The 20,478-nt window shown below is 39.6% G+C and overlaps 1 protein-coding gene across 4 annotated transcripts in view; it reads left to right on the forward strand.

The window, feature by feature from the left end:
• FAF1 (Fas associated factor 1) overlaps nucleotides 1-20,478 on the forward strand; it is a 507,320-nt gene that overhangs the window by 458,041 nt on the left and 28,801 nt on the right. The window lies entirely within an intron of this gene.

Here is a 20,478-nt window from a genome sequence, read left to right on the forward strand (position 1 = left end):
AGTAGCCTAGGTAAGGAATTAAGTACCAGGTCTTTATTCCTTCCTATTTCCCCCTATTCCAGCACTCATACAGGCTTTCCCAAGATCTCATCACTGTATCCCGTAGGAGATCTGAGAATTATGTGCTGAACACCTTAACACTCAGATCAGGGTCAATTCGTATAGGTTCACCATGAAAGAGTCATGCTAAACCAAGACTGTTTTGTAATTTGATAGTTCTTATTAGCCTGGGAAGTCAGGGAGGGTGACCTGAATTCACTGTGTATTTGTATTTCAGTAAGGCTTTTGATAGTCTCTCACATTATTCTGGAGAAAAGTAGACAGATAAAAATCGACAGTTAGGTAGATTCTTTACTGATTAAAATAGATGTGTCCAGAAACTACTGGCTCAGAGACTGTCCTCTCCCTGGAAGGAACCAAAAGACTCTATATTTAATCTGATTATTCACCATACTTGTCGGCAGCTTAAACGAAGACATTATCATATTTATGGATTATGAAAAACAAGATTCAGGAAACCCTTAAAATAGTAAAACCTAGAAAAATTTTACAGAAATATATACATATGGAAAGAGATGCCTGCATAGATTTAGAAAACAAATTGCTGAAGTTTGAGATGGAAAAATCATCTTGAATAGAGGTTATTAGAGTTAAATTAAGGTGGATATATGTTAATAATGTGTTATGACTGCCGTCAAAAAGCCAGCTGCATTTTTAGAGGTATAATCCCATCAAGAGAATAACTTAAGTCCTAGTCAACTCTGCACAAAAATAAACTACCTTTGAGTAGTCCTTAGACTCCATGCTGAAACTCCTTGTTGTCACTTGAAGAAATAGGAGCTTATGTAGAGCAGGGCAGTTCGGAAGACAAGGAAACAGGAAATCATATCATTTGGGGAAATATTTTTCTCTAGAGAAGGAATGGCCATGGGAGATGTGATTGTTGTCTTCAGCTGTTTGAAAGACTGCCAATAAAAACTGGAATCTGATTTTGTGTGACTTCAACAATAAAGTAGGACCAGTAAGTTGAAAGTTATTAGGAGGCAAATTTGGCCTTTCTAAGAAAAGAATATTTTGTGTTGTGAGGTAGTGATTTTTCGATTTTTGAAGTTAACAAAGCACTACTGAATTATCCCTCTTTGGATATATATGGAGTCATTCCTGGTGCTCCTACTTTATATGAAAAGGGGCTGAGACTAGCTTATCTCTAAGATACACTTTAAATCTTGATATTCTGTGACATTATGATCTGCTAATGTGAGGTTTAATAGCATAGACTTCAACCAAGAATTTGGTAAGGTTCATCTACACCATCATCATTCAGTCACTCAGTCATGTCTGACTCTTCACAACGCCATGGACTGCAGCACGCCAGGCTTCCCTGTCCTTCACCAACTTAGTCCCTCACATTAGCTGTTGGATTTGCAGGATAGAAACAGAAGCTAGTAGCATATGTTTAGCTCTACAACTCAGCCACAAATCTCCTAAGTGGGATGAAGATCCAACAACTATCTCTAAGCCAAGGAGACTAAAGTGGACCTTGTGTGCTGGACATTGTCCCTTCTCTCACCTCCCTCACCTGCTACTCCAACCTCTTCTTTTTTCTTATATAAGATGCAAAATATGCATAATGGAACACATGCATGCACATGCTCAATGGACCACATGGCCAAGTAAGAAACTACCTTAAATTCTAGGGCTGAAGTTGAACTTTAAATGGGTGAACACTTAGAAAAGAGGCACTGTCAAAGGGTTCAAGATCAGCCTGGCTCTCATGCATCTTTCAGGCTATGCTGGACCATGAACATCTCACCTTGGAGAACTTGTATAACTTAGGAGCCAAATTAGCCCCTTCCAACACTTGGTTTTAAGTCACCCTCCTGAACCTCATCTGTAAAATGAAAGTACTGGAAGAAATGAAATCTATGGACCTTCCTAGCTTTTAAAAGTAACCTTTCTTTCAGATTAATTTTTGAACCTGATTACTGGGAGTGGGGTGAGAGGAAGAGTCTCTTAAAAGGAGCTGGGTCTTATGATCAACACTAATAACTTCTTCCTATAGGATAAAAATGTGGACTGTGAAAAGTTTCTGTTAAAAGGAATCAGGGCAACTGAGACGTGAAATGCAGAGGGTTCTTAGGCTTGCACCCTGCCTGCACTGAGCTCTAGTTACCATGCATTCAACCTTTTCAGTGTAGACCATATTAAGTGTCAGTATATATTTGCCCTAAATGGAGGATCAGTCACTTGGTCTTAGAAAAAATTTACTCTTAGATCGCATTTGTTTTACTCTGCTGAAGAACACTATTCAATCTGGTTAACAGTCTCTTCTCCCTGATCCCTTTCTACATCCGAAGGCCAGTTTAGACTAAATTTGGCCCAGTTGCTCAGAGAAAATGTTTAACCAAAAAAGCTTGTTCCTAGAGCTTCCCAGTATCCATCAAAAGTCCATTTTATGGTCCTTGGTCAACCTGAAATTATCTGCCACAGAATGATTATTCTAAAACCCTACTCTGATCATTCTTTTTCTTATTTAAAACATCTTTGGTAGCTCGCTACTCCCTTAGGGTAAGTACAGACCCTTTAGAATGGCTTTTAAAAACTCATCACAATCTGGCCAACAATCCTACCTCTCCCACCTTAAATCCTGCCTCACCTTACTTATTCTGTCACCAGGAGATAGGATATAGCTCATTTTTCACTAAAGACTGAAGAGACTGTCATGCCTTTGTGCTTTTGTATATACTTTGTTCTCTTTTCCTTGAATATCCACCCTTCCCACTTTTCCTGACCTACTTGAACTTGTCTTTTAATGCCTCGTTCAACTGTTACCTCCTCTGGGAAGCCCTCCCCTTCTCTTAAGCTCCTCACCTATGTATCCAATGCAGTTTAGATTATACATACCTCTCTTATAGGACTTGTCCTATTGTTCTGTAATTATATACAGAGACTGTCCGTAACATGTTTGTATCTATCGCCCATGAAGTTACCAGCATGATGATGACTCACACATAAGCATTCAAGTTAATGTTGTCAAGTGTTAAGGACCTCAAGTCTAATTTATCCTAAATCCCTGATTCCAGAGCGAACTAGAGAGGCTGTTCCAAATGAGAACAGATGCCATAGGCCCACCCAGATTCCAGACCCACACCTAAACCCAGAAAGCCCACCCAGGACTCATTAGACCTCCTAGAGCCAGGGGTGGGATGAGAGTTAATGGCCCTTCATCCTTCTCTGAATGCTCTTTCAAGTCGAATGACTAGTGTTTTTGCAAGGCTATTCTGTAACAGCCATCTGTGTCTGCAAGGATTAGGATCTAATTTGTAAAAGTCATCTTAAATTACAGCCAAACTAAAGACTGTTAAAAAGCACATCTTAAGACCTTGCCTTTTTAATAACAAATAACATAAGACTTAACTCTAGGAGTCTTATTGTGTCTTCAGCCTTTTCTCCACAAAGCAGAGATGGGTTTCTCACCAGAGGACCTGTTAAACATTTTTCTGCAACCCCGCTCCCCCAATCAAAACAATACTTCATGTTAAGATTTCCCAGCTGTCCCAACTATTTACTAAATGTCTGCTGGGTATACCGCTGAACCGAGTGCTGTGGGACAATCAAAACAGCAGCAGACAGAGGCCATCCTGGGAGAAGCTGATTGTCAAGATGCTGAGAACACTGAGTTGTTTGTTTGTTTAGTTGTGTTGTCTTCCATTTTGCTAATGACAGTTACTAAGAGAAGAAGTAATATTCATTTCAGAGCTGCCATCATTAGGCCCTACCTCATGGGTATGTTAGAGCCATATGAACATCATTGGCCCATTTGCCTTACTCAGGCATATCCTGGCAGTGAGGTAATTGAGTCTAAATGCTGAAGAATGACTCTGACCCCCACTCTTCCTCGCCCTGCCTTGGAATCGATGTAAGGGATCCCTGCCAGCTCCCCGTTGCCCTCTGCAGTTGTCTGGTGCCACTCCGGGTAAAGTTGTCAGTATCCCCCAGCCTTCCTCTTCCTTTTTCTGGCCTCCCTTCTTTCCCACCCCTCCATCTTCTTTCCTATCCCATTTTACCCTTATTACCCTCTCCTCCTCGTTTTCACTCTTCCCTTTCACTCTTCCCTTTCTTCGTCTTTGTTTTCTTAATCCCACAGCTCTTCTCCTTCCTGCCTCCTGTCTTTTCCTTCTTTTCCCTGCTCATATCCACCTGCAACTGGAATGTGAGGTCTTCCTGTTTATCAGATGAGTGCAGACTACTGCAAAATGAGGATGGGGATGCCAGGGGAGCTTCAGGACTAGTATCCTTGACACTTACATAATCACACAGCCCCCATTTTTGCCCCAAGAACATCTCTTCCTCTAGATCTGTAGCTATGAATCCCCCAGTGAAGGTTTGTTTAAATGAGCTGGGAGGAAAGCCTTACAAATTTAGGGTATACAGATTGCTTCCTCCGTCACCCATCCCCCTTTACTACACTAAGCACCAAGCACTAAGCTCAGTACTGAGAACACAGTATTAAAAAACAATGACATAATTCTTACCCTTGTCAAACTTAACAGTCTGTATCCACAAGCTACTGCTGGATGGCTTTAGACTTTATTGATAATACAAGGATATCCTATTTACCACCATAAGGAAATAAAAACAGGTTAATTGGCATTTCATTCTTCTATTCATTCTTTCATAGAGTAAAACATTTGCTGAGCAACCACTTAGCCAGCCTCCATACCAGACACTAATGACATAGAAATAAAGGAATTGTTACTGACCTTGAAGAGTTCATATTCTAGTAAAAACACACACATGTAAAGCAAACTGCATTACAGATCATACCAGCAGTTGGAAGGATAGGTAATTTCAGCCTGCAATGATAAGACTTCATAAAGGAAATGAATTTGACCTGAGCCTTTCACAGAGAGCTGTTGGGTCAATGAACATGAAGTATATTAGTTAAAAGTCATGCTTTTAATAAAAATTTTAGTGGTAGTTAGACCTGTATCTGAATCCCACCTCATCACGTACTTGTTTTATGACACTGAGCAACTTACTTGGCCCTGCTGAACTTTTATTTTTTCACTTTTAAAAGAGAATAATAATACCTGTCTCAGAGAATTGTGATTAAATAAGTGAATGTAAACAGCATCCCTACCACGTAATAAACAGTTGTTGCTATTCAGTCACTCAGTTGTGTCCAACTCTTTGCAACCCCATAGACTACAGCACGCCAGACTTCCCTGTCCTTTACCAACTCCCAGAGTTTGCTCAAATCATTGTCCTATGTGGAGAGAGGCAGAGTGGGAAAGGCTTACAGCTAAAGAAAGCAGGATAGCAGTGAATTTTTCCTCTAGAGCAATGATGGATGTCTCCATTTAAAATATCCAAATGCTCTAAACCAGACAAAAGAATGTATCATTGGAGTTATAATAGCTCATATTTGAAAAGCATCTCAGATATCAAAGCCAACTATCATTTTACAGATGGTAGAATCAGAGCATGGTAAAATTACACACTTTCCTTAAGTCAGTGGTCAATTATAATAACAGATCTGACACTAAAACCCATGTTTTCTAATGGCCATTGCTCTTTAAGGTCATGGGCTCCTTTTATAAATCTGTTCATAGATTATAGAGTTCCAGTTTAAAATTAGAGCCAAAGGACATTAGAACTTTTAAAAGCCAACATTAGAAACCACCTAGTAAATGCAGTAAATTCTAATTCCAAGCACCAATATTTTAAAATATTCTGTACTTCAGTGACTTTCATGTGTCAGTGGCTCTAACATTGCAGCTGAGTCGATTTTCACTTTATGTTAGACTGAGTTTGATTAAAAACAAACAAATAAACCAAAAATGAGAAGGAAAAACCTTAATGCCATTTAACTACCTATATATCTTAAAAGGATCGATTTCATGGTAAAGCAAGATGAAGCATCTAATCAGTGAAATGCATGAAAGTTATAATGCTGAGCTTGTTCCATTCCCTTCAGATACTTTACATCACCATATCTAATTTGAGATTTTCTAGTATCTCTAAGTAATCGAGACTCAGAGAATAAGAACTATGACTGTGGAATGGAATGTAACTAGTATCTAATAGGTTATAATATTATTTCTGCCGCTAGTTCAGTTCAGTTCACTTGCTCAGTCGTGTCCAACTCTTTGCGACCCCATGGACTGCAGCACAGCAGGCCTCCCTATCCATCACCAACTCCAAGAGCTTGTTCAAACTCATGTCCATTGAGTTGGTGATGCCATCCAACCACCTCATCCTCTGTCATCCCCTTTTCCTCCTGCCTTCAATCTTTCCCAGCATCAGGGTCTTTTCCAATGAGTCAGTTCTTCACGTAAGGTGGCCAAAGTATTGGAGCTTCAGCTTCAGCATCAGTCCTTCCAGTGAATATTCAGGACTGATTTCCTCTAGGACTGACTGGTTGGATCTCCTTGCAGTCCAAGGGACTCTCAAGAGTCTTCTCTAATACCACAGTTCAAAAGCATCAATTCTTCGGCACTCAGCTCTCTTTACGGTCCAACTCTCACATCCATACATGACTACTGAAAAACCATAGCTTTGACTAGATGGACCTTTGTTGGCAGAGTAATGTCTGCTTTTTTTTTTTAATTGAAGGATAATTGCTTTATAGAATTTTGTTGTTTTCTGTCAAAGTGCAACATGAATCAGCCATAGGTATACATATAGTCCCTCCCTTGTGAACCTCCCTCCCACCTCCCTCCCCATCCCATCCCTCTAGGTTGATACAGAGCCCCTGTTTGAGTGTCCTGAGCCATACAGCAAATTCCCGTTGACTATCTATTTTACATAGGGTAATGTCAGTTTCCGTGTTACTCTTTCCATACATCTCACCCTCTCTTCCTCTCTCCCCATGTCTATAAGTCTATTCTCTATGTCTGTTTCTCCATTGTTGCCCTGAAAATAAATTCTTCAGTATCATTTTTCTAGATTCTGTATATGTGTGTTAGAATACAATATTTACCTTTCTCTTTCTGACTCACTTCACTCTGTATAATAGGTTCTAGGTTCATCCACCTCTTCAGAACTGACTCAAATGTGTTCCTTTTTATGACCAAGTAATATTCCATTGTGTATATGTACCACAACTTCTTTATCCATTCATCTGTCAATGGGCATCTAGGTTGCTTCCATGTTCTAGCTTTTGTAAATAGTGCTGCAATGAACAGTAGAGTACATGTGTCTTTTTCAACCCTGGGTTCTTCAGGGTATGTGCCTAGGAGTGGGATTGCTGGGTCGTATGGTGGTTTTATTCCTAGTTTGTTAAGGAATCTTCATACTGTCTTCCATAGTGGCTGTATCAATTTACATTCCCACCAACAGTGCAAGAGCGTTCCCTTTTCTCCACACTCTCTCCAGCATTTATTGTTTACAGACTTTTTGATGATGGCCATTCTGACCAGTGCGAGATGATATCTCATTGTGGTTTTGATTTGCATTTCTCTAGTAATGAGCAGTGTTGAGCATCTTTTCATGTTTTTGTTAGCCATCTGTATGTCTTTGGAGAAATGTCTGTTTAGGTCTTTTTCCCACTTTTTGATTGGGTTGTTTGTTTTTCTAGCATTGAGTTGTATGAGCTGCTTGTATATTTTGGAAATTAACCCTTTATCAGTTGTTTCATTTGCTATGATTTTCTCGCATTGACTGTTGTATTTTCACCCTGCTTTTAGTTTCCTTTGCTGTGCAAAAGCTTTTAAGTTTAATCAGGTCCCACTTGTTTACTTTTGTTTTTATTTCCATTACTGTCAGAGGTGGGTCATAGAGGATCTTGCTTTGATTTATGTCATCAAGTGTTCTGCCTATATTGTCCTCTAAGAGTTTTATAGTTTCTGGTCTTACATTTAGGTCTTTAATCCATTTTGAGTTTCTCCTTATGTATGGTATTAGGAAGTGTTCCAATTTCATTTTTTTTACATGTAGCTGTCCAGTTTTCCCAGCACCATTTATTGAAGAGGCTATCTTTGCCCCAATGTATATTCTTGCCTCCTTTGTCAAGAATAAGGTAGCCATAGGTACATGGGTTTATGTCTGGGCTTTCGATCTTGTTCCATTGGTCTATATTTCTGTTTTTGTGCCAGTACCATACTGTCTTGATGACTGTAGCTTTGTGGTATAATCTGAGGTCAGGAAAGTTGATTCCTCCAGCTCCATTCTTCTTTCTCAAGACTGCTTTGGCTAGTCAAGATCTTTTGCGTTTCCATACAAACTGTGGAAAATTCTTCAAGAGATGGGAATACCTGACCTCCTGACCTGCCTCCTGAGAAATCTGTATGCAGGTCAAGGAGCAACAGTTAGAACTGGACATGGAACAACAGATTGGTTCCAAATAGGGAAAGGAGTCCATCAAGGCTGTATATTGTAACTCTGCTTATTTAACTTATATGCAGAGTACATCATGAGAAATGTTGTACTGGATGAAGCACAAGCTGGAATCAAGATTGCCAGGAGAAAGAAATATCAGTAACCTCAGATATGCAGATGACACCACCCTTATGGCAGAAAACGAGGAAGAACTAAAAGAGCCTCTTGATGAAAGGGAAAGAAGAGAGTTAAAAAGTTGGCGTAAAACTCAACGTTCAGAAAACTAAAATTATGGCATCTGGTCCCATCACTTCATGGCAAATAGATGGGAAACAGTGGATACAGTGACAGACTTTATTTTTGGGGCTCCAAAATCACTACAGATGGTGACTACAACCATGTAATTAAAAGATGCTTGCTCCTTGGAAGAAAAGCTGTGACCAACCTAGGCAGCCTATTAAAAAGCAGAGACATTACTTTGCCAACAAAGGTCCGTGTAGTCAAAGCTATGGTTTTTCCAGTAGTCATGTATGGGTGTGAGAGTTGGACTATAAAGAAAGCTGGGCACCGAAGAATTGATGCTTTTGAACTGTGGTGTTGGAGAAGACTCTTGAGAGTCCCTTGGACAGCAAGAAGATCCAGCCAGTCCATCCTAAAGGAAATCAATCCTGAATATTCATTGCAAGGACTGATGGTGAAGCTGAAACTCCAGTACTTTTGACACCTGATGCGAAGAACTGACTCAATTGAAAAGACCCTGATGCTAGGAAAGATTGAAGGCAGGAGGAGGAGGGGACGACAGAGGATAAGGTGGTTGGATGGCATCACTGACTCAATGGACATGAGTTTGAGTAAACTCCGGGAGTTGCTGATAGACAGGGAGGCCTGGTGTGCTGCAGTCCATGGGGTCGCAAAGAGTCAGATGTGACTGAGCGACTAAACTAAACTGAACTGAATGAATTGTGAAATTTTTTGTTCTTGTTCTATGAAAAATGCCCTTTTTAATTTGATAGGGATCACATTGAATCTGTAGATTGCATTTGGTAGTATAGTCATTTTCACAATATTGATTCTTCCTACCCAGGAACATGGAATATCTCTCCATCTGTTTATGTCATCTATGATTTCTTTCATCAGTGTCTTATAATTTTCTTTGTACAGTTCTTTTGTCTCCATAGTTAAGTTTATTCCTAGATATTTAATTCTTTTTGTTGCAATGGTGAATGGGATTGATTCCTTAATTTCTCTTTCTGATTTTTCATTGTTGGTATATAGAAATGCAAGTGATTTCTGTGTATTGATTTTGTATCCTGCAGCTTTGCTAAATTCACTGATTAGCTCTAGTAATTTTCTGATACTGTCTTTAGGGTTTTCTATGTACAGTATCATGTTATCTGCAAACAGTGAGAGCTTTACTTCTTCTTTTCTGATCAGGATTCTTTTTATTTCTTTTTCTTCTCTGATTGCTACAGCTAGGACTTCCAGAACTATGTTGAATAATAGTGGTGAAAGTGGACACCCTTGTCTTGTTCCTGATCTTTAGGGGTAAAGTGTAAGGAACACAAACACATGGAGATTAAACAACACATTTCTAAGTAACCAGCAGGTTACTGAATAAATCAAAAGGGAAATAAAAAAATTGCTAGAAATAAATGACAATGAAAACATGACAACTCAAAACCTATGGGATACAGCAAAAGCAGTCCTAAGAGGGAAGTTTATAGTAATACAACCCTATGTCAAGAAACGAGAAAAACACAGAATAGACAACCTACTTTATACCTAAAACAACTGGAAAAAGAACAAAAGAAAAAAAAATTAGTAGAAGGAAAGAAATCATAAAGATCTGAGCAGAAATAAATGAAAAATAAATGAAGGAAACAATAGTAAAGATTAATGAAACTAAAATTTGGTTCTTTAAGAAGATAAACAAAATTTACAAACCTTTAGCCAGGTTCATCAGGAAAAAAAGAGAGAAGAATCAAATCAACAAAATTAGAAATGAAAAATGAGAGATTACAACAGACAATGCAGAAATACAAAGGATTTAAAGGATTATAAGAGACTTCTATGAACAGACTATATGAACAGCAAGAAAATATGGACAGGTTCTTAGAAAATTTCAATCATCCAAGACTGACCCAGGAAGAAATAGAAATTATGAACAACCCAATTACAAGCACTGAAATTGAAGCTGTGATCAAAAATTTCCCAAAAAACAAAAGCCCAGGACCAGATGGCTTCCCAGGAGAATTCTATCAAACATTTAGAGAATGTTTGATTAAAAACTCTTAAACTCTTCTAAAACTCTTTCCAAAAATTGCAGAGGAAGGACCACTTCCAAACTTATTCTATGAGACCACCATCACCCTGATACCAAAACCAGACAAAGACAACACAAAAAAAGAAAACTACAGGCCAGTATCACTGATGAACATAGATGCAAAAATCCTCAACAAAATTTTAACCAACAGAATTCAGCAACACATCAAAAAGCTCATACAACATGATCAAGTTGGATTTATTCCAGGAATGCAAGGATTCTTCAATATAGGCAAATCAATCTATGTGATATACAATATTAGCAAATTGAAAGATAAAAACCATGTGATAATCTCAATATATGCAGAAAAAGCCTTTGACAAAATTCAGCATCCGTTCATGATTAAACCTCTTAAAAAAATGGGCATAGAAGGAACCTACCTCCACATAGTAAAGGCCATATATAATAAACCTACAGCAAACATTATTCTCAATATCTCTGCTTTTTAATATGCTGTCTAGGTTGGTCATAACTTTTCTTCCAAGGAGCAAGCATCTTTTAATTTCATGGCTGCAGTTGCCATCTTCAGTGATTTTGGAGCCCAAGAAAATAAAGTCTGTCACTGCTTCCCCATCTGTTTGTCATGAAGTGTTTAGACTAGATGCCATGATCTTAGTTTTTTAAATGTTGAGTTTTAAGCTGGTTTTTTTACTCTCCTCTTTCACTTTCATCAAGAGGCTATTCAGTTCCTCTTTGCTTTCTGCCATAAGGTGGTGTCATCTGCATATCTGAAGTTATTGATATTTCTCCCGGCAATCTTGATTCCAGCTTGTGCTTCATCCAGCCCAGCATTTCGCATGATGTACTCTGCATATAAGTTAAATAAGTAGGGTGACAATATACAGCCTTGATGTACTTATGTCCCAATTTAGAACCAATCCATTGTTCCATGTCCAGTTCTAACTGTTGCTTCTTGACCTGCCTCTAAACTTTTCTCAAATCTGTTCTTTTCTTCCTTCCCCTCACAATACTGGCCAAGTCTTCATAGCCCAGATGAAATCTCACAGCATCCTAATTCATCTCCCAGACTCCAATCTTACCTGCCCCGCCTCCTACCAGTCCTTCTACTGTTTCTCGAGTTGTTTTTCTGAAACTTAACGTTTGATGATATCTCATCCGTCTCTGGGACTTCCCAGGTGGTTCAGTGATAAAGAATCCACCTGCCGGTGCAAGAGATGCAGGAGACAAGGTTTGATCCCTGGGTTGGGAAGATCCCCTGGAGAAGGAAATGGCAACCCACGCCAGTATTCTGGCCTGGGAAATTACATGGACAGAGGAGCCTGGAGGGCTACAGTCCAGGGGGTTGCAGGGAGTCAGGCACGACTGAGCACGTACTGACACACATCTCTCTCTCCTACTTAAAAGCCTCCAGTGATTCTAATAACCTATAGGAAAAAGAAAAAAAATGTAAACTCCTTACCAAAGCAAATGAAAGCCTACATAGTCTCACACCATCTCCTCCATCCCCTACCCCTCAATTCTCACTCCCTCCATTACTTTACTGCCACATGCATCCCACCATTTAGCTACAATAAACTTTGGTTTATTGACTGAAAGAAACCAAGAGATCTTACTCAGATGCAAATATGTTCACAGTTATTTCACTCCTCTTCTTACCAGCTTCGGGAGGTACCAAGATAGGTGGTAGTTGGGCCATTCAACAAATGTGTGGGCCTGACGTGCAATGGCTCGCTTGAGAGCACACGTTCAGTTAATGACCACTCAGGACTGCAGCCTAGGCCTCTCAAATGCTCTATTTCCAAAAGTAACTTTGTAAGGAAAAATGGTTCTGGAATGTTTTGACCACAGGACACTTGAGTTTATAGGTTGAAGTCATTTGGTAAACTGTTTACATAATATTTACAAAAAAAGAAACTAAATAACAAAAGATTTAAAATAATAGTATAGCTGCTTCTTAAATCAGTATATATATGAATCTCTAATCTGGCATAACAGCAGACTAATTCAAGGGAAAAATATTCTTTCTAGCAAAGGTAGTTTATATTTCTTCAGATTATTCATTTTGTTTAAGAAATCTGTTCTTTTCTAAATTGTAAGTTTGAATTTTTTTTTTTTTTTTTGTGAGTAATGAGATGAAACATCCTATGCCTTAACAGTGCCTTCCATGCCAAACCAATTTGAAAACTCATAGCTTTTAGGGGCTTCTACTTTATCGTTGGAATGATTGAAGACATAGGAATAGAGGGAAAACAGTGGTATAGAATAAGGAACATTGGACTAGGAGTCACATGATTATTAGCTACACAACCTTCAACAAAGTACACCCTCTCTCTGTATACCAGTTTTCTTCTCTATAAAATAGAAACAATAAATTCTGCTTTTCCCAGACCATAGCATGACTCAAATAAGGCAATGTGGATAAAAGTGCTTTGTAAACTGTGAGATACTGTCCAAATATGAAAAATAGTGATGATCATGATGATTTTCCAGTAACCAAGTGTTCAGCATAAAAACATTTTAATAGTATTTATTGAGGGCTAACTATGTCCTATATTCCTATATGCATTGTTGTTGTTCAGTCACTGAGTCATATCTGACTCTTTGTCACTCCATGAACTGCAGAACAGCAGACTTCCCTGTCCTTCACTATCTCTCTGAGTTTGCTCAAACTCATGTCCATTGAGTCGTTGATGCCATCCAACCACCTCAAGCTCTGTCACCCGCTTCTCCCTCTGCCATCAGTCTTTCCCAGCATCAGGGTCTTTTCCTATGAGTCAGTTCTTCGCATCAGGTGGCCAAAGTTTTGGAGTTTCAGCTTCAGCATCAGTCCTTGCAATGAATATCCAGGATTGATTTCCTTTAGGATGGGCTGGTTTGATCTTGCTGTCTAAGGCACTCTCAAGACTCTTCTCCAACACCATAGTTCGAAAGCATCAGTTCTTCAGCACTCAGCCTTCTTTATGGTCCAACTCTCACATTCATCCATGACTACTGGAAGAACCATAGCTTTGACTAGAGGGACCTTGTTAGCAAAGTGATAGCTTTGCTTTTTAATACGCTGTCTAGATTGGTCATAGCTTTTCTTCCAAGGAACAAGCGTCTTTTAATTTCATGGCTGCAGTCACCATCCACAGTGATTTTGGAGCCCAAGAAAATGAAATCTGACACTGTTTCCACTTTTTCTCCATCTGCTTGCCATGAAGTGATGGGGCCAGATGCCATGATCTTAGTTTTTTGAATGTTGAGTTTTAAACCAGCTTTTTCACTCTCCTCTTTCACCTTCATCAAGAGGCTCTTTAGTTCCTCTTTACTTTCTGCCCTTAAAGTGATATCATCTGCATATCTGAGGTTGTTGATACTTCTTCTGGCAATCTTGACTCCAGCCTGTGAATCATCCAACCCAGCATTTCATATGATGTACTCTGCATATAAGTTAAATAAGCAGGCTGACAGTATACAGCCTTGATGTACTCCTTTCCCAATTTTGTATGCATTATCATTTAATCCAAAAAATTATTCTAAAGGTCAGTATTCATACTGTCCTCAGACACAAAATAGGTTATGTACCTTGCCCAATGTCATAGTAAATATCCGAACTGAATATAAACCTAAGTGTGTATGATTCTAGAGACTGCTCTCATGCCTCCTGAGCCAAGTAAGGAATGAATTAGTGAGACAGTTTATAGTCTAAAAAATGCTTTCAATGTGTAAATGAAGCCAGGTTTTATACATTTTGGAAAGTTTCATTATCTCTGATTTCTTTATATTATCCTTGTAATTTTTATTCCTGAGACACAGCCAGATGTAGGTAAAATATACACTTAGTTGCATTTCTTACTCTGTTTATCCAGGCACTGCATTAAATGCTAAGGAATGGAGCACAGTCCTTTCTTTGAGAATACTCTGACCTCTTATATAAATAATCCTCACAGTGTGGTTCACATAGTAAGTCCTAAGAGTATTTCAGACTGAAAGGGCAAAAGAAGTCAGAGCTGGCCTAGATGACCAAGAAAAGTTTTGTAAAGGAGGAAGCAGATAAACGAAATTTTAAGATGATAGGATTTTTGGTAGGCTGATGGAGAGAGAACATTCTGGCCCTTGGGCCAGCTTGAAGAAAGAAACTAATGTTGGAAAGTTCAAGGCATGGCTAGGCATTGGAGCATAGAACAGATTGAAATATGGAGTTTGTATCATAAAGTTCTAAGAAAAGACTGATGGGGGATTGTATAAAACCTCAAATATCAGGAAAGGGAGTTTATTCCATGAGTAGTTTGTTGAACAAGGAAGGACTTGGTAGTCATGGTTATCTTCAATGTAAGATTACCCCTACATTACTCCATAATGTATAAATTCACATTCCCTGGCACATAGTAGGTGCTCAGTTCAGTCGCTCAGTCGTGTCCGACTCTTCGCGACCCCATGAATCGCAGCACACCAGGCCTCCCTGTCCATCACCAACTCCCAGAGTTTCCCCAAACTCATGTCCATCGAGTCGGTGATGCCATCCAGCCATCTCATCCTCTGTCGTCCCCTTCTCCTCCTGCCCCCAATCCCTCCCATCATCAAGATCTTTTCCAATGAGTCAACCCTTCACATGAGGTAGCCAAAATATTGGAGTTTCAGCTTCAGCATCAGTCCTTCCAATGAACACCCAGGACTGATCTCCTTTAGGATGGACTGGTTGGATCTTTTTACAGTCCAAGGGACTCTCAAGAGTCTTCCAACACCACAGTTTAAAAGCATCAATTCTTCGGCACTCAGCTTTCTTCACAGTCCAACTCTCACATCCATACATGACCACTGGAAAAACCATAACCTTGACTAGACGGACCTTTGTTGGCAAAGTAACGTCGCTGCTTTTTAATATGCTGTCTACTAGGTTGGTCATAACTGTTCTTCCAAGGAGAAGCGTCTTTTAATTTCATGGCTGCAGTCACCATTTGCAGTGATTTTGGAGCCCAAGAAAATAAAGTCAGCCACTGTTTCCACTGTCTCCCCATCTATTTGCCATGAAGTGATGGGACCAGATGCCATGATCTTAGTTTTCTGAATGTTGAGCTTTAAGCCAACTTTTCACTCTCCTCTTTCACTTTCATCAAGAGGCTTTTTAGTTCCTCTTCACTTTCTGCCATAAAGGTGGTGTCATCTGCATATCTGAGGTTATTGATATTTCTCCCGGCAATCTTGATTCCAGCTTGTGCTTCTTCCAGCCCAGCGTTTCTCATGATGTACTCTGCATACAAGTTAAATAAGCAGGGTGACAGTATACAACCTTGATGTACTCCTTTTCCTATTTGGAACCAGTCTGTTGTTCCATGTCCAGTTCTAACTGTTGCTTCTTGACCTGCATACAGGTTTCTCAAGAGGCAGGTCAGGTGGTCTGGTATTCCCATCTCTTTCAGAATTTTCCACAGTTTATTGTGATCCACACAGTCAAAGGCTTTGGCATAGTCAATAAAGCAGAAATAGATGTTTTTCTGGAACTCCCTTGCTTTTTTGATGATCTAGCAGATATTGGCAATTTGATCTCCGGTTCCTCTGCCTTTTCTAAAACCAGCTTGAACATCTGGAAGTTCACGGTTCACATATTCCTGAACTCTGGCTTGCAGAATTTGGAGCATTACTTTACCAGCGTGAGATGGTGAGTGCAATTGTGAGATGAGTGCAATTGTGCAGTAGTTTGAGCATTCTTTGGCATTCCTCAGTAAGTGTCAAATCTCTCTATCTATGCTCAATATCTAAGTGATCTCATTCATCTTGTAGCTTCAAATGCTTTGTATACAGGTACAGCTCTGAAGTGCGTATTTCAGCCCAGGCTTTCTCCTAAACCTGCTCATAAAATCTCCATTTTATGTCTGATTGGCATCTCAAATTAAACAATCAGAACTAAACTGATTTCCTCCCTCCCCCAAACCTGCTTCTCTCATAGTCATCCTTCTCTCATTAAATGACAACTTCATTCTTCTTGTTTAGTCCCGAAACCTCGGATTCATCCTTGATTTCTCTTTCTCTCATTTGGTATCCATCTCATGAGCAAATTTCATTGATTTTACCTTCAAAATACATTCAGAATCTACTTCTCACTGCTTCTACAAATAAATGTTAGTCTAAACCGCTATCACCTCTTGTCTAGTTTACTGTAATGGTGTCCTAACTGGCCGTTCTGCCTCCACCCATGCACCCTCCCCCTTTCAGTCTCTTTTTCTGAAAAAAGTAACAGTTATTATTTTTTTTAATATAAGGCAGATCATATCATTTCTCTTTTCAAAACCCTGTCACAGCTTCCCACCTAGTTCTGAGTTTTTGAAAGGCCCTCTCTGATGCGACTCCTTGGCATTCCTCTGACCCCACTCAATCTTTTGCAGTCACCCTGGCATCCTTGTTTGTTTAAAACCATGAAACATTTTCCCACTTTGGGTGTTTGCACTTGTGTTTTCTTCCTCTAGATATCCATAGTACTCATGCTGTTACTTCCTTTAGATCTCTGCTCAAATACTGCCTTTCCATTGAGGCCTTTTCTCACCAACTTACATAAAACAACAGTTCTCCTTTCCTCTTCTCTGTCCCCACCTTCCCTAAGCTTCCGGAATGGCAATCTCTATGCCTCTTAACTCTGCTTCTTTTCCTCCTACACTGAACTGATCACTATCTGACATAGGTAATAATAGATATTTACTTGTTTATTGTCTACACCCTACTAGAATGAAAGCTTTTTGAAGGCAGGAACTTTACTTGTTCACTGCTGTATACTTGGCACCTAGAACAGTACCTGGAAGTTAATTGGTACTCGGTAAAGAACTATATTGAATAAAGCAGACAAACAACCTGTGAAGTGATAATAATGCTGTCTACCACTGTGTGAGTTCCCACTGTGTGTTGGGCAGCCATGCTCTGCGCTGGACAGATATCATTTAATTGAATCCTTACAACAACCCTATGAGACTGCTATTATCATTACTTTATAATTGAAAAAAATTAAAGGCATAAAGAACCAAGTTAAAAACCCAGGTCCAGAATATGTTATATCAAGCATATATTATCTCTGTTTTACAGATACAGAAACTGAAATTCTTTAAGTGTTTGACCAAGATCACATAGCCAGAGAGTGGCAGAGCTGGAAATTAAATATGAGGGTCCTTATTCTTTTTCTTATGTATCTCACTGGCAGTTTGGAGAGATGAATTGACATGGAGAAAGACTGAAGCCAGAAGAATAGTCAGGGGATGTCACAATACTTAAAATAAGACTGATAAAAATGCAACTAAACAGGGGGAGACTAGAGAGATGGTTGTTTATATGTAAAGTCTAATGCTTAGACTGCAAGTATTGTGATAAATGGTTCCACAGCTCTTCCTGCCTTTTCTGTACTTGGAGTCAGACAGATCTTCGTTCTCATGTTGGCACTTCTGTCCATTTGCTGAGTTACACTGAGTAAATGATTTGTTTTCTATATTTCAGTTACTTCATCTTTCAAGTGAGGATAATGTGCATCTTCACAGATACACTGTGATGAAAAGATCAAAAGTGATAATGAGAACACTTGGTAGACGGCAGAGGGCCATGCCATTTGATTTGGTAATGCTGAGTTTCTTTGATCCATCTCCGGCAAGTCATTGCCTTTGACCTGTCTCTAACTTTTAAAAGATAAATTTTTACAGACACATTCCTCATTCTTAATATGAGCGTGACCTGCACTTTGTCACTTGGATTATAACAGGCCCTTTCTTGGAAAAAAAGTCCACTGTTTATTGTACTTCCCCTGGTATAGGAAAAATGTGTTCGGAGCATTGGCAGTCACAGTGGGGGAGACAGCATGATGCTATAGTTATAAAGAACGAATTATCAGGTGGACCTTGGATGCGTCACATAATCTCTGTAAACTGGTTCCTTCACATATAAGAAGGTAGATAATAATAGCCACCTACCGAGCGGTTTTAAGAATTAAATGAGGTGATTTAAGAGCACAGACATGGCACATAGTAGATACTCAGGATATGTGAGGCTTTAAGATGTGTAGACCTTATGCTGGGAAGAAGTGACATAGCTCACCATGGCCATGCCCCCTGGGTAAGGCACTGTGTGTAGGATGAAACCACACCATGTCACTTTTAGTCAGACTTTCCTTTAGGGAAGTATATTCTCTCCTCCTCCTTCCACACCACTGTTTCCATAAAGCAGAATCCTGTTAGTTAGGACTGCATGGAAATGTGACTAAACAACAGAGAGGTTTTTAGTAAAAACTGTTGGCACAATTTTTTACGTGAGTTTCAGGTGAGCTGAGCCTTCTGAAAGTGAGTGGATGTTGATGTAAAAGTTTTCTTTGAAATGTTTATGCCTGATTTGGTTATCTCTTCAGTTCTTACAGCCTTTTCCAGTTTTCACTCAGTCAAGGATAATAATGATTTATTATTGTGCTATGCTGTGCTAGACACTTTAGAAAGTATTCTCTCAGTCTTTATACAAATCCTAAAGTATAGATAGTGGCTCTGTTTTTCAAATAAGACAACTGAGGCTACGAGACATTTAGTATTATTTCCAGGGTCATTTATGTGGTTACTGACATAATTGGGATTTGAACATCCAAAACCTATGCTTTTTATCCTAAATGGAAAACTTTTTCATATAACCTGTCAGGAGGGTCCCCAAGGTCTACCTCCAGGTTCAGTGATATTCTAGCAGGACTCACGGAACGGAGCATAGTCCTAGTCACAGCTGTGATTTATTACAGCAAAAGAATATAAAGCAAAATCAGCAAAGAGAAAAGGCACATGGGGCCAAGGCCAGAGAAAATCGAGCAAAGCTTCTTCCAAGGGTCCTCTGTCAGTGGAGTCACAGGATGAGCTCCATTCCCTCAGCAGTGATTTGGGACAGTATATGTGAAATGTTGCCAATCAAGGAAGCTTTTTAGGGGCTTAATAGGGGTCTGATTGCATAAGGACCCTCTGCCTGGTACATACAAAAATTCCAGAATCTGAGAAGGAAAGCAGGTGTTTAGCATACCTATATTGTTTGCACAAATCTTTTAAGTAACTTTAGTGCGCTACTCTTATCAGTTCTGGGAATAATGGGAACCCCCCTAAAAGCCAAGTTCCCAGACACCAGCCAAAGGCCGACCTTGTAAGCAAACCTTTCAAAGAATAGAAGTTGGGCCTGCTATGTTAACTCTTTTCTGCAGAAATCACCCTTTGCTCCTGTCCAAGACATCTTTACAGAAAAATTATGATCAGTAGAAACCTATACACAGGGTGAGAAAAACCTAAAGTTGTTGATCTCAATTATTTATGCTTTTTAGGGATCCTGGACTTAGCCGGTTAAAACAAATCCCGTTAACCATTATAGTCTGTCTTAGAAAGCCAGATGGATTCCTTCTTAAGTTTATGTGTTAACCCTTTCTCTCACCTGGCCCAAGGCATCGGTTCAGGTACAGCACAACTAACTAGTTGAAGCCGACATGAAGCTCCTTCCAGGGATGAGGCAGTGTCACAATATCCAGGTACACACCAGAAGTGCAATCACAGAGGACAGTCATGGTACCCCTGGAAACAAAGCTTACAAGTGTTAGAGCACCCCAAGAAGGACATGCATTAGCTGGGCCCACTGTGATACCTCCCACCACTGGGTTCTCAGGCAGTGATTTAGTCAGCCTTTGGTTTCAGAGGGACTGCCTAAGGCTGTCTCAAACAGTTTTGCTTATGTGAGACACCAGTTCATTCACCTACTGAACATGGATGGCATCTGGAGACATTCTGTTTGGAGCTGAGACCACCCCCTGCTGTCTCATAGTCACCACTGCCATGTGTGATTGTAGACTCAGCAGTCAGTTTGAATTCAAAGCATTTGCAGCAGCTTGCAAAGGCAACATGGAGAGTTTT

This window comes from Cervus canadensis, chromosome 2 (assembly GCF_019320065.1).
Source record: "Cervus canadensis isolate Bull #8, Minnesota chromosome 2, ASM1932006v1, whole genome shotgun sequence".
In the NCBI taxonomy this organism is placed as follows: domain Eukaryota; kingdom Metazoa; phylum Chordata; class Mammalia; order Artiodactyla; family Cervidae; genus Cervus; species Cervus canadensis.